Source organism: Myotis lucifugus, unplaced genomic scaffold (genome assembly GCF_000147115.1).
Source record: "Myotis lucifugus unplaced genomic scaffold, Myoluc2.0 scaffold_273, whole genome shotgun sequence".
Classification (NCBI taxonomy): domain Eukaryota; kingdom Metazoa; phylum Chordata; class Mammalia; order Chiroptera; family Vespertilionidae; genus Myotis; species Myotis lucifugus.
In genome coordinates this window covers 1,317,683-1,328,221 of record NW_005871321.1, presented here as the reverse complement: position 1 = coordinate 1,328,221, position 10,539 = coordinate 1,317,683, and the positions used below count along the sequence as shown (strand labels likewise).

The 10,539-nt window shown below is 41.0% G+C and overlaps 1 protein-coding gene across 1 annotated transcript in view; it reads right to left on the bottom strand.

The window, feature by feature from the left end:
* LOC102426948 (pappalysin-1) overlaps positions 1-10,539 on the bottom strand; it is a 299,588-nt gene that overhangs the window by 219,114 nt on the left and 69,935 nt on the right. The window lies entirely within an intron of this gene.

The following is a 10,539-nucleotide window of genomic DNA, read 5'->3' as shown; positions in this document are numbered from 1 at the left end:
GAAGGAAGGAAGGAAGGAAGGAAGGAAGGGAGGGAGGGAGGGAGGGAGGGAGGGAGGGAGGGAGGAAGAAAGAAAAGAAAAAAGAAAAGAAAAGAAAAGAAAAGAAAAGAAAAGAAAAGAAAAGAAAAGATCCTCCTCTTCCTGTCTCCTCCACCAGAATTCTTGAATATTTGCTGCAAAGAAACACCACTACCCACCTCTGCTGGCAATGCCGCAGGAGTAAATGGGCAGGCCCCAGGCAACCTGGGGCAAGGAGGCAGAGGAGGTCTTCGAATTCCCCAGTTTTCTATCTTCTTGGAATGAAGTTGCCTTTTTCTTTTTCCATATTTTTAACCCTCTGACTGACAGCCAATCGCCCTGCCCCCAGTGCTCATGTGTGCTCATCTCAGATACCAAGCTCTCCCCCAGTCCTTTTCTCTCAACACCAACACAAGGGTAATTCATCTTCCCCTGGCTAAGCCCCTCTGGGGAGCTCCGATCTCCCACTCACCTCACCCCCTGCTAGACCCTAACCTCTCACCACCCAACCACTGCCCCCCTCAGTCCTTGCTCCTACCCCTCAGTTGTCAGAATGTGTGAAAATTAATTGATTTGGGAAAGAAGAATTCAGGGGGGCTGTCGTAAATCAAAACATTCCATTCATACTACCCCAGCTTTCAAGGAGAACAGGGAGTCCTCAAAAAAATAAGGAAGAGAAACGAGCTCAGAGGGGGGTGGGGCGAAGGAAGAAAAGTAAGAGGAAGAGGAGGAGATCTGAAAAATTGGATTTAGGGTTCATGTATTAGAAATTTGGCCTGCATGCTTCTTGGGGCGATGTCGCCGCATGAAATAAATACTGTCTTGGGCTTTCAATGAAACTATTGCCATATGTTGTGGGGCTGGAAAGTTGCCCACCCCTTCTCTGCACCCCTAACTCTCCTCCCACCACCCGCCCCTGTTGATTCACTTAAGGCTCTGATTAAGTTTGGTGAAATCCATATCTTTGCCGTCACTTTCCTATATGTTACAGATGGACTGAAAAGGGGAGGCTTGCTGCCAACCAGTGGAGAAGGGGGACCCACTCCTTGCTAGGTGCCAAAAGTACAGGAGTTCAAATGCATGCAATGGTTTTTGCCTGCTTGTGCAAGAATACTGGGAAACACCAGTGAGGTCTGGAAGCGGCCCTTAAAGATTAAGGAGAAAAAAAATCTCTCCTTAATGGAAGAGTGGAAGTTTCAGGGATGCAGGTTTCAGCTCAATAGGAGGGAAATACAGAAATCTTCATAGCAATTAGTACAATTGTAAAATAAAGCAGACTTCTCCAAGAGAGAAAAGCTTTCTTTAACTTGCCATGTGTAAGCACACATGTCAAGGTGCTGATGAAGGAAATTATGAACTGCATGAGGGAATGACCTAGATCTATAGATTACCAACTTCTATGGCTATGGAAACCTTACTATTTGTTTGTTCATGTTTAAAGGAACTGTATTGGAACATCATATATACATATGAAAAAAAGCAGCTATGGATTTTCCTGGAAATTATTTCATATTTTCATTGTCTTCATTAAAGCAAAAAAAAAAAAAAAAAACAACCACAAAGAATCTGGAGTTATTCCATGATGACACAGCATGACAAAGTTCTGATTGACAAAGATATATTTGTCTATAACAACATTAAAAACAAACAAACTTGTCTTGAAGACTCTGGATAATTTTAATTAAAAGATGACTGGAAAAATTGTGACCAGAGTTCTGTACCAAAAGCAATATACTAAGCAACCCTGGTTAGCTCATTTGAAATATCTCAAAATGTAGTGTAGAACCGATTTATTTTTCATATTGCACAAAGTAAACACTTTCAGAGTCTCCAAAACCATGGGGATCCATGGAACATAGTTTTAAAGCAATTGCATAGATCTGTGAGCTCCCACTTCCCTCTGAAGTTGTAAGAGTTTTGAGTATACTAAAGATAGATTTCTTTCTATGGGATCAGCTGAATAAATTCTTCATTTCTTTAGGAGTATAGATTATGTCCATGGAGCAAATTAGGTGTTGTCAATAAGTACTGTACAAAATACACTGATGAATAACATAGATCCAGAGACACAGAAGCATGGAAAAGACAGGGATGGGTGGGTTGGAACATATCAACCAAAGAACCTGTTGTATGCATATATGCATGAACCATGGAAACAGACAATAGGGTGGTGAAGGCCTGGGGTGGGGGCAGGAGTGGGCTAGAAAGGGTCAATGGGGGGAAAGGGGGGCTATATGTAATACTTTCAACAATACAGTTTTTTTAAGTACTGCAAGGGATAAGAAATAATCTCAAATAGGTGTCTTAGTTCAAGATCCTTAGAAGCAGTCCCTGAGGCAAGAGTTTGAGTGTAAGTAGTTCATTGGGAGATAATCAGAGAATATACCAAGAGAGTGGGAAAATATGGAATCCAGGCAAGGAAGAGAAGGAAACCAATAAAAGCAAGTTACCAATAAAAGCAGTGGCACTCTTATCCCACTGGGAACTCTGGGAGCCAGTGTTGAACATGCAGTAAATATACTATAGGGCCCATTTCACACTTATTAGGATCCTACTATTAAAAACAAAACAGAAAAGAACAATTGTTGATGAGGAAGTAGACAAATTGGACCCCTTCTTCAGTGTTAGTGGGAAAGTAAAAATGGTGAAACCATAATGGAAAATAGTATGGTAATTCCTGAAAAAATTAAAAATAAAGTTATCACATGACTCAGTAATTCCACTTATGGGTATATATCCAAAAGAATTGAAAACAGGGACCCAAACGGACATCTGCACACTCATGTTCATAACCACATTATTCACAATAGCCCCAAAATGAAAGCAACCTGTGTCCATCCACTGATAAATAAAGAAAATGTGAGTAATGCTGTAATGAACACAGGGGTGCATATATCTTTGTAAATAAATGTTTTAAAAATTGAAACTTATATAATTTTTAGTAATCGATGTCACCTCAATAAATTTAAAAGTAAAATCAAATAGTAAAAATAAAAAACAAGGAAAATGTGGTATATACATAAAATGGAATATTATTTAGCCTTTAAAAAGTAAATCCTACCATTTGGGGCAACATGGATAAATGCAGAGGGCATTTTGCTAAGTGAAATAAGCCAGACACAGAAAGATACATCTATATGATCTCACTATAGATAAATGCAGAATCTAAACTAGTCAAACTCATTGAAGCAGAGGGTAGAATGGTGGTTGCCAGGGGCTGGGCAGAGGGGAAATGGAGAAGTGATGGTTAAAGGGTACAACATTTTAGTTATGCAAGATATTAATTTCTGGGGACTTAATATGCAGCATAGTGTCTATAACTAACAATAGTATATTGTATACTTACAATTTCTAGGAGAGTAGATTTTATGGTTAGTGTTCTTACCAATAATGATAATAACAATATTTACCTCTATATATAAAAGGCTAAGCAACCGTCTGACTGGTAGCTATGATGCACATTGACCACCAGGGTGCAGATGCTCACCGCAGGAGCTGCCGAGCTGCAGTGACTTGGCAGCAGCAGTCCTCGGGTGATGCACCCCAGAACCAGAAAGGAAGGAGCCCAATTCTGGGGTGTGTCACCGGAGAAATGCCCTCTCGCAATCCAGGACCCCTTAGGGGACGTTGAAGAGCCGGTTTCAGCCTGATCCCTGCAGGCTAGGCTGAGAGATTCCCATGTGCCAGAGGGACCCCGCTCACCCCACAGACACCCTTCGAGCCACTGCACTGCCCCAGGTGTGGCCGGCCGGGGAGAGAACCGCAGGAGGTTGGCTCCAGGATGTGTCCAGCCCATTTAGCCCAGTCCTGCCTGCTGGCCACCTTCTAATTAATTTCCTTTCAATGTGCACAAATCTGTGCACCAGGGCACTAGTTATTATTATAAAGAGGGCAGGAGGAAGCTTCAGTAGGTGATAGATATGTCTATCGTTTTGATGGTGGTGAGGATTTCACAGATGTATAATAATCCCCAAACTTGAGTTGTATACATTAATTATGTACAGCTTTTTACATGTCAAATCATACCTCAATAAAATGTTTTGTGTTTTGTTTTTTTTTAAAAAAGCAGCTATAAAATCTTAGGGTAATTTTTTTACTTTACTGAGCCTTGATGCTTTCATCTATAGTGCACCGGTTAATAATGGCGGATTGTGGAATCAAAGAAAACACGATAATTTCAAGAGGAACATCAAAAGTGCTTTATTCAAAGTAATGTCCATTGCTAGCTACATATTTCCCCCATCTTTCCGGTAATTTGTGGATACCGTCCCAATAGAACTTTGCTTGTTTTGAGGCAAACCGTTCAGAGACCCAATTTTTTACTTCTTTGTATGTTTTGAAGTGCTGCTCAGAAAGTGCGTGTGCCATAGATCAGAACAAGTGGTAATATGAAGGAGTAAGGTCTGGTGAATACAATGGGTGGGTTAATAAATTACTTTCCAGGCAAGCTCTTTTAATGTGTCTTTAACTGGTTTTGAAGTGTGTGATGGTGCATCATCATGAAGCAAAATTACTTTGCCATGTCTTCTGGCACATTCTGGTCATTTCACCATCAAAGTGTGGTTCAAATGGATTATTTGTTGTCGGTATCGATCGGTATTAACGATTTCACCTGGTTTTAGAAGCTCCTAATACACCACAGCCAGGGGTCCTCAAACTTTTTAAACAGGGGGCCAGTTCACTGTCCCTCAGACCGTTGGAGGGCCGGACTATAGTTTAAAAAAAAACCTATGAACAAATTCCTATGCACACTGCACATATCTTATTTTGAAGTAAAAAAACAAAATGGGAACAAATACAATATTTGTATTTGCATGTGGCCCACGGGCCGTAGTTTGAGGACCCCTGCACCACACCTTCCTGATCCCACCAAACACAGAGCACTGTCTTCTTTCCGAAGTGATTTGGCCTTGCAGTCGATGTTGATGGTTGACCTGGGTCAACCCATGATTTCCTGCATTTGGGATTCTCAAAATAAATCCACTTTTCATCGCCAATCACAATTCGATGCTAAAAAGACTTTTTTTCATGCCACTGAAGCAACATTTTACTGATGACTTTTCGGTTTTCCATTTGTCTTTCATTCAGTTGATGTGGCACCCATTTTCCTTCCTTTAAAATCTTTCCCATTGCTTGCAAACAATCAGAAATTGTTTGCTGAGCAACGTTTAATCTTTCTGCAAGTTGTTTTTGAGTTTGACACGCATCTTCATCCAATAATGCTTGTAATTGTTGGTCTTCAAACTTTTTCGGTTGACCTGGACGTTCTTTGTCTTTCACATCGAAATCATCACTTTTAAAGTGTTTAAACCAGCATTCACAAGTATCTTGAGATGGAGCATTTTCACCATAAGCTTCCCAAAGTATTCAGCAGCACTTCTCTTCAAAATAAAGTAATGAATTAAAACTTCCCACAAATGCTCTTTTTTTTGGCACGAAATTCGACATTTTTAAGTGTAAAAATATCTATGATGTTAACACCTTCAGCAAATTTGACATATGAAGTTTTGAAGCTTGCTGTCAATACAACAAAATAGCATACATATCAAATCGCATATATATCAACATATGCGTAACTCCATCTACTGAAAATAATCCGCATTATTAATTGGTACACCTAGTAAAGTTGAGATGACAGTACCTACAGCAGGTAATTGTCATTTGGTCTGCCACGAATATGGACTTACTCTCAATTTGGGGGACTTCAGTGTGTGTCTTGGAGAGAGGTAGGAAGTCCATGTGAAGAAACGCACCCCTTTAGGTATCCTGGTCTTGAAGGCATACCCTGGATCTGGCTGATTTGATACTTCTGCCTTGGACTTCGGAGGTCAACTGAGTGGTTTAGAGATGAAGGAATGAGGGAGAGGGGGATTTCCGTTGGGCAGAAGTGTCCAGGATAGAGTCTACATTCATAGGTGGTGGAGGCTTGCAGAGACCCTAGTGTTGGCTGCCCAGAAATATTCTGTTGCTTAACACAGGCAGAGGTGACTTCTGTTGTTGCTGATGCAATTCCCTCCTCCTAGGGTTCTAGTGGGAATTAAATGGAATTAGCTATATAAAGTATTTTGTACAGCGTCTGGGAGGGAATAGTATGGTTGCTTCCCCTCCTTAACAAAGCAGAAACTTTTAAACAGAACTGCAGACTGACTCCTGAGTGCAAGCTATTTGGCTGTTCCGTTTTCTTGCACCCATCCATCATGCCCTCTCTCCCACGTATTATACTTCATGCGTCCTTCCAGGAAAAACAAAAAGGTGAGCGTTCACAGAAGTTTGTTCCATGACTTAATTCTGTCCAGAAGAAGGCAAAGAATGATGAATGTTTAAAGTTTGGTTGTAGTTCATTGGCATCATCTATCATAGTGGTTTTTGGACTTTTTTTTTTCTGTTTCTTACTGGTGGTCACATTTTTTTTCCTCCTTGTGAAATTCTACACTGAATCCCAATATGTGAATTAAAAGTTAAGTTGCTATTTAGTCTCTGCTTTGCAATACATTCTTCCCATTTTTTGAGAATGACTTTCTGCTGTGTATTATAATAATTTGTCCTCTGTCTTATCCCACTTCCTTAGTTCTTCATCCGGATACCCTCTTCTCTATGTCCATTCTCATCTTTACACATATGGCAACATTATGCAGCTGGTAGCCATTCAATGGCGAGCTAGCAGAGGAAGGATCCAGGAGTGGCAGGGGTAGCTTAGCTACATTTTTAATCCCCAGCAGCACTTTCCTGTGAAGACCTGGTTTTAGTCCTTACTGAATGACCTTGAGTACCTTACTGGATCTCTGCATCTCAGTTTCCTCATCTATGAAATGGGAATGCTCCAAAATATTTCACTTAATATGTGTATGTCATAGATATTGTAATGCAATGAGGTAAATGTCATTGTCCAAGTTTTAAGGCCCCTGACCTAGGGGGTTGACCGAGGACCTTGCTCAAGATTAGCAATGAATAACAGGCCGAGTGGAGACTTGTATCTAAGGTAGATGGGTCTCTAAAGCCCCTGTTCTTAATATAAAATTATCAAAGTCCCAAGTGGCAGAATAAAGAAGCTAATAAGTGTAGTGGGACCACCTAGGAGAGATGAGAGGGAACAGGCACTACAGGGCCATAGTCTAGTGTTGGAGGAGGGAGGATTACCTGCCAGGAGAAGTGTAAGTTTCATTGCAATGACATGTGCATGTGACCATTAAGAGTGGAGCTACATGGAGACACCTGTATACATTTAAAAGACAAGCAATACTGATGAATTTTAAGTTTAAGGGTTACAAATAGAATTTGATTTTTGATTAGGAAAATAGCTTTCTGCAAACTACAGAATATTTCACTAAGAATAGTGACAGACACAAGGATCCAGGAGAAATAGGAAAATTAAAATATCATTGTCTTTCTTTCAAAAATAGGCATGGGGCTAAATTAAGAGACATTTCAGCCACCTTAAAAGTGTTTTTTTTTTACCATGTTATAAAAATAAGGAGAAACACAAAAGGAAACATTAATTGAGTGACTAATGTAGATGCAGCCAAGAATCCCATCAAATAGATGCTTGTCTCTTTTTAGAGATAAGACTCCAAAGAGGTGAAATGGGCTGATTCATAGTTGCAGAGTCAGTAACCATAGAGTTGGTACCCAATTCCAGGCTTCCCTGATTCCAAAGACTTGCTCTGTCTGATGCTTCAAGGACTGCCTCTTAAAGAATAAACAACGCTTCTGATTTTGATTCTGAGGAGTTACTTCCCAATATTTCAAAGGAATTATATAATAGATACACTGTGTGGCGTTATTACTACTGACAGAGCCAATGAATCATTCACATCTCTAACCGGGTGGTGTAACTGTTCCTGCCATGGTTGTCTTGTCCGCTTTCCATCCAGAGTTTTGGATTAAATATTCATTCACCATTAAAATATTAATGCAGCCCTACTGTTTCTGTAACAAATATTAATTTCTTATGGCATTTCCAGGCAATGCATAAGTTTTACATTTCACATCCCACAGGAAATTGCTCATCTCCTGGCCCCTTTTGTTCATGGTTCTGTTCACTCCTTTTGGCTACAGAAGTCTGGAGGGAGCAGCCGGGGAGAGGACACAGGTTTGTAAACCAAGCCCCTACCCAGCCACTGCGCTCCTTCCTTCTCACCGCTGAGTTGTATCTGGTCCAAGGAATGTTCCAACCAGCAATCTGGGAAGCCAGTGGCACAAAGCAAGGGACAATCACTGGGATCAGAACCACTGTCTGAGTTAAACTTCTAGACATCGCTGAGTGTCAGGACTTCAGGATGGACCATTTCTCCTCCTTCATTATCTCAACACCACTTTTTCCTCTTTCCAGACATGGGTTCACTCCTCCACCCCCATTTTTCAGGTATTTTTATTAGAAGGACACCATATTCAATTTTTTTTTTGGGGGGGGGTACCAATTCTTACTAAGAGAGGCCTCTACTTAGCACTTTTGCAACTATGGTGCTCAGAATTATCTGGTTGTTCTTGTCCAGATGTAAATCCCTTGGCCCACTGTGACCCACTACACCAGAATCTGGGTCAAGGCCTAGAAGATTACAATACATTCCAAAGTCTGAGAAGCTTCAGGCTAAGTATTGGGTTAAGTAGGCTTTGATTTCAGACAGACTTGGATTTGACTCCACTTCTTATTTACTCTGGGACTCTGGGCAAGTTAACGTTGTAGTTTCTCCATTCATAAAAATGGGCATAGTAACACTTCATTCAATCAAGGCCCTAAACATATCTATCACCTCCAAAAGGTTCCTTCTTCCCCACCTATTTAAGAGCTGTTTAAAATAACAATAATAAGACATAGTTCAAAATATGATGTTTGACATAATATGAGATATCTATATATATAAAAGCCTAAGCGACCGGCCAACTGAACGGCCGGCCAACTGGTCACTATGACGGGCACTGACCACTGGGGGCAGACACTCAGTGCAGGAGCTGCCCCCTGGTGATCAGTGCGCTCCCACAGCCAACATTCTGAGGTCCCTCCCCCCAGCTGACCAACCTCCACAGTCCCTCCCTCCCTGCCAGCCGGCCCCAATTCTGACTGGGAAAAATGGCCCCGATGGGCCCCAACTGCCGGCCAGGCCGAGGGACCTCACCAGTGCACGAATTCGTGCACCAGGACTTTAGTTATATATAAAACATCACCACAGTTCACGACACAGTGTTCAGTAAATACTATCTATTAATAGTGATGATAGTGTCAAATACATAGGTGAATAATGTGGCCAACCACAACCTGTACACAGGAAAAGATACCAGCTAGCACTGTTTATTTAGCTCCTGCTCCATCAGTGCACGGGTATCCCCAGGATCTGAAACACTTATAAGAAACCATTAAAGATTCTCAAAGTTAGAACTGGAGTTCAGGCACCCTAACCGAGGGCCTCCAACATGTTCTCTGTAATGCTTTTGGTTTTCAGAATTAATTCATACTGGGGAGCTGAGAGGAGTTCCTTTCTGACAGGCCGTGAAGGCAGCCAGTTCACTGGGCAATTACTCATGACTATTTCAGGCTGTTGTAAGTTGCTCAGTGCCTGGTCCTTCCACTTGGCACATTCCGAAACAGAGCTCACTAGGCTTTGCTGCTCCATCCCAGCACCACTGGGATTTATCTAGGGGTTTTGAGGAAAAAGTCTTGGAATTATAGAATTCTAGGGTTTAGGATTGAACATACCCAGGTAGAAATCCTGCCTCGACAGCCTATCAGCTGATTAAAATCAGACAAGTCATTTAACCTCTTGAATCCTTATTTTCTGCCCTTTAAAAGTAGGGGACGACTCATACAATTTAACAAAAGGAAGATAAACAATCCAATCAAAAAATGGGCAAAAGACCTAAATAGACACTTTTTGAAAGAGGACATACAGAAAGCCAAGAGACATATGAAAACATGCTCAAAGTCACTAATCATCCAAGAGATGCAAATCAAAACGACAATAAGGTACCATTTGACACCTGTCAGAATGGCTATCATCAACAAATCAACAAACGACAAGTGCTGGTGAGAATGTGGAGAAAAAGGAACTCTCGTGCACTGCTGGTGGGAATGCAGACTGTGCAAGACAGTATGGAGTTTCCTCAAAATATTAAAAATGGAACTGCTATTTGAGCCAGTGATCCCACTTCTAGGAATATAGCCCAAGAAAACAGAAACACCAACCAGAAAGGATATATACACTCCTATGTTCACAGCAGCACAATTTACCATAACTAAGATTTGGAAACAGCCTAAGTGCCTATCAGCAGATGAGTGAATTAAAAAACTGTGGTACATCTACACAATGGAATACTATGCTGCTGTAAAAAAGAAGGAATTCTTACCATTTGCAACAGCATATATGGAACTGGAGAGCATCATGCTAAGCAAAATAAGCCAGTCAGAGAAAGATAAATATCACATGATCTAACTCATTTGTGGAATATAATGAACAACATAAACTGATGAACAAAAATAGAACCAAAGACATATAAGCATCGAACAGACTGTTCAACCTATGAGGGAAG